The 4726-nt window shown below is 40.5% G+C and overlaps 2 non-coding genes across 2 annotated transcripts; one reads left to right on the top strand and one right to left on the bottom strand.

The window, feature by feature from the left end:
• The first annotated feature begins 639 nt into the window (after positions 1–639).
• On the top strand, positions 640–721 carry TRNAS-GCU (transfer RNA serine (anticodon GCU)). The gene has a single exon. It is a non-coding gene; the product is annotated as a tRNA-Ser (tRNA).
• Positions 722–1514: 793 nt separating this feature from the next.
• TRNAS-GCU (transfer RNA serine (anticodon GCU)) lies at positions 1515–1597 on the bottom strand. The gene has a single exon. It is a non-coding gene; the product is annotated as a tRNA-Ser (tRNA).
• Positions 1598–4726: the final 3129 nt, after the last annotated feature.

The raw sequence follows: 4726 nt of genomic DNA, 5'->3' as shown, positions 1-4726 counted from the left end.
TATATATATATACATGTGTACACAACTAGTGATATGAGGACATTCACGGTCACTATTCACAAGATATTTTAAATAACCATCTATAGCACTCCACAAGTCAATTATATGCATTTAGATTATAACTGTTGCCAGTACCGATCTCTGCGGTCCTCATCTGTTACTTCTCCAAATGATTTTTCAATATATTTGCTTAAGCCTGTTTTCTCACCAGAAAATGTCAGTCCACCTCAGCTAATTATTGAGGTCTCCTAACAGTCGTTGGTGAATGTTTGTTTTTGTGTTTGTGTATGTGTATATGTATGTGAGTATGTGTGGGGCGTGGATTTTTGTGTGGGTATGCCTTAGAACATAATTAATTGTATGAATGCATTTTAATATAATCTTGACTAAATCTTGATAGTCTCAAATGAGCGAGATCATGGGATCCTCTACTACAGACCACCCGCTTTCACGGGATAGGTGCCTGAGGGAGGTGAGGTGAAGTCTGTGGGAAACTTAAAGGTTAAGTGAATGTAGAAGTGACTATTGCCAGTAACTGTTTTTCTACTACTCTGTCCTGGACTTGTGTTTGTTAGGACTCGAGATCTGAGCATAACTTTGATGCATTAATACATATGAAATTTCTACATGTCAACAATGGACGAGGTGGCCGAGTGGTTAAGGCGTTGGACTGCTAATCCAATAGGGTCTCCCTGCGTGGGCTTGAATCCCATCCTCGTCGAATATTTAGCAAACAATTGCAGACTTATGAATGAAATATCCTAGTGATAACATGCGGCATCATGGGAAAGGAAAATACGCCTCCCAGGCATGGTAAAACAGGCTGAATGACACTCTCTGATATCTGGACACTCATGTGTAATCGCTATCAACAAAATCTTTAGATAACTGTCTATTACACTCTGAAAGTCATTGATGTGAGCCAAGAGTATGCTTAGTGCCAGCACCGATCCCTGTGGTCCTCAGCGTTAATTCTCCAAATGATTATCCTGCATCTTTTTGTCCATGTTTTCTAGCCTGATAGTCCCAGTCCCCTTCAGAATATAATTATGAATTCTAAGTTCTTATCTGAGAGGGTAATATCTATCAATCACAAGTACAGCACATGATCGATGACTATGGTGAATTACAAACATAAATACCACCAAGTGTTAGGGTACTTCAATGAAAGCTGGATTAGAGGTTCTCGTATGCCGAAGTGGACTAGCACTTTCTGGCTAGAAAACATATCGACAAAAAGATCCAGGATAAACACTTGGAGAATTAACACTGAGGAACACAGTGGTCGGAGCTGGCACCAGTCATGCTTTTGGTCTACGTTAATGACTTGGGAAGTGTAATAGACAGTTATCTAAACATTTTGTTGATAGCGACTACATATGTATGTTCAGATACCGGAGAGTGCTATTCAGCCTGTTTTACCATGCCTGGGAGGTGTATTTAGTTTTTCCATGATGCCACATTTTATCACTAGGATATTTCATTTATAAGTCTGCAATTATCTGCTAAATATTCGGCGAGGATGGGATTCAAACCCACGCAGGGAGACCCTATTGGATTAGCAGTCCAACGCCTTAACCACTCGGCCACTTCGTCCTCTTTTGACATGTAGAAATTACATATATTTCAAGGTTACGTTCAGTTCACGAGTACTAATAAACACTAGTCAAAGTCAGAGCAGTAGAAAAAGAAATACCGGCAATAGTCACTTCTACGTTCAAGTATCCTTAAAGTTTCCAACAGACCAAGCCTAACCTCCCTCAGAAACCTATCCCGTGAATGGATGTTGTAGAGAATCCCATGAGCTCACTTATTTGAGATATCAAGATTTAGTCAAGATTACATTAAAACGCATTCATACAATCAATTATGTTCTAGGGTACACCCACACCCAAAATCTACGTCCCACACACACTCACATATACACACAAATACAAAAAACAAGCACGCACCAAAGACTACTAGAAGACCTCAACAATCAAAGAGGTATTAGAGGCTCTTAGCTAAAGTGGACTGACATTTTCTAGTGAGAAGACAGGCTTAAAGAAAGATATTGAAAAAGCATTTGGATAAGAAACAGCTGAGAACTACAGAGATCGGTACTGGCAGCAGTTATAATCTAAATTGTACTGGGGTGGCCAATAAATACGCAAAAAAACAAAAAAACAAAAAAAGTTAATGGTACAAAGTATATTTAGATACACAAAAAGGGCACAAACACAAAATGCGTGCAACAGTTGTCAAGGCGGCTTGGAAACTAAAGCCACGCTCACTCATTTCGCGCCAAAATAACGGCGGACATGGCATCTGCGATATCTTACAATATAACATAACACATTGTAATGCGTAAAATAATTACATAACAGCATAATATAAATAATGTAACATAATAAATATATTCATATACACAGTGCCAACACATCGCTCGGCCCGCGCCACTCGGTGCCCACACCGAGGCAAAGAGAATCTAAATAATACAAAGATAAGCCACACACAAACCACACACACAACAGTGGCAGACAGAAGTGTGGGACAAATGGATTTAAAAGCACACCCAAATACATTAAACAAACATATACAGAAATGAGTACACAAAGACAACATATACAAACACAAAAAGGAACATAAGACTGGCGCCAGTTAACTAAAAGACAAATAGAGCAATTGCCGGACATCTAACCACGACAAAATACAATACAAGACAACACAAATGGAAAACATCACAATAGTACATAAATGGGAAACATCACAAGAGTACATAACACTACACAATGAAAATTCAGGTAATTACAGGAATACATAACACTACACAATCAAAATTCAGGTAATAACAGGAATACATAACACTACACAATGAAAATTCAGGTAATTACAGGACTACATAACTCTACACAATGAAAATTCAGGTAATTACAGGACCCCTTGACCTAAGGTCATAACAATGAGGGGTAGCCAAACAAGGCAAAGTTCTTGCTGGGGGCCCAGGAGGTGGCCGGGTAAAGGCTGGGATAGGTACTTGAGTCTTCTTGAGCCTAGCAGCGTGTGCAATCTCGCTAAGGCCTGTAGAGGGGTCAAAAATCCTGAACTTGTTAGGATGTAGGCGTTCAGTCACCAAAAGGGGGCCCACAAATTTACAATCTAATTTTGATTGGCGATCAGGCATGCTTTTGAAAACATGATCACCCACACTGATGTTCACAGGTGTTGCACGAGCATGTTGTTGTTTCAACATGTCGGCCTTTGAAACAACCAGTTTATCTCTAACAGAAGTATAAATGTCATGCAGCACATGACTCTGTCGTTTACTATAGTCATCTACATTGTAGAGGGGACGAGCAGGGCTGTCAAGTACATCATATAGGAGCCGTTTCTCAGATCCAAAGATAACATAATAAGGCGTTTTGCGCGTGGAAACATTAATGGTGCTATTGATACAAGCACTAACATGGGGAAGCCAATCCTCCCAAGACTCATGAAAATTACTAGCAAGGTGACGTAGGATCTCTAAAATTTTCCTGTTCGTCCTCTCCACAAGACCATTGGACGCTGGATGATAAGCAGTCACGAATGTCTGATTGATACCATAACGTTCACAAATACCTGCCAAAACCTCGTTCTTAAATTCAGTCCCATTATCACTAAGGAGCACCAATGGAGTGGTGTATGGACACAACACATGGGAAACTAAAGCATGTGCTACAACTGGTGCATATTTGTTACGTAAGGGAGCTAAGACCACAAAACGACTAAAATGATCCACACACACAAGGACATACACAGAGTCCTGCGTGCTACGAGGCAGTTGCAAAAGGTCTATAGCTACAGTCTGAAAAGGGCGAGAAGGAGTAGGGTACTCTAAGATGGGAGCAGTGCTCGTAGAACCTTTGTTCTGGGCACAAGAACTACACCGGGCTACATGAGAGGTAATGTCTAGTCGCATTTTAGGCCAATAATACTTCTTCCGTGCCATAGCCAGAGTTTTGTCACGACCTGGGTGACCAGCCTGAGGAGCATCATGAGCAAGGGACAAAACAACGGGAACTAGAGACTCAGGGATCACTAGCTGTGCCACATCTTGCTCAAACACTTCATACATATATAAACATATGTGTATTTATATATACATATATATATATATATATATATATATATATATATATCAAATCAGCTATCCTGAGTCCATTGCTGAACAAAGGCCTCCTTCATAGCACTCCATGATTTAAACGACCGTGCCATTCTCTGCCACGTCACTCCTGCAAACTTCTCGCTCTCTGCTTTCCACCTTCTGTCTGGTCTCCCTCTTCCACACATCCTATCTCGCGGTGTCCACTCATTAACACACTTGCTCCCTCGCTCATTAGTAGTTCGCACCAACTTTCCTGCCCAATTCCAATTCCTCTCTTTTACCGCCTCTATAATATCTTTCACTCTAGTCTGCTCTCTAATTCAACTTACTCGCTCTCTGTCTCTCAGTGTTGTTCCCATCATTGATCTCTCCATTCTCCTCTGTGCAGTCCTTAACTTTGTTTCCATTGCCCTCGTCAGCTTACAGGTCTCACACCCGAGGATTATTGCTGGTAAAAGGCATTGATCGTAAACTTTACGTTTCAAACATAAAGGTAGAGAGTCTTTCAGGATTTTGTTGTATATACCAAACCTTTTCCAAACAATTGTAATGCATTCTTTTATTTCATTATGATCTTTAAGTCACTTTCACCATGTGGCC

This window comes from Oratosquilla oratoria, chromosome 6, assembly GCF_046742065.1.
Source record: "Oratosquilla oratoria isolate Oo_2021 chromosome 6, ASM4674206v1, whole genome shotgun sequence".
Lineage (NCBI taxonomy): Eukaryota > Metazoa > Arthropoda > Malacostraca > Stomatopoda > Squillidae > Oratosquilla > Oratosquilla oratoria.
This window is presented reverse-complemented; position numbering and strand designations above follow the sequence as displayed.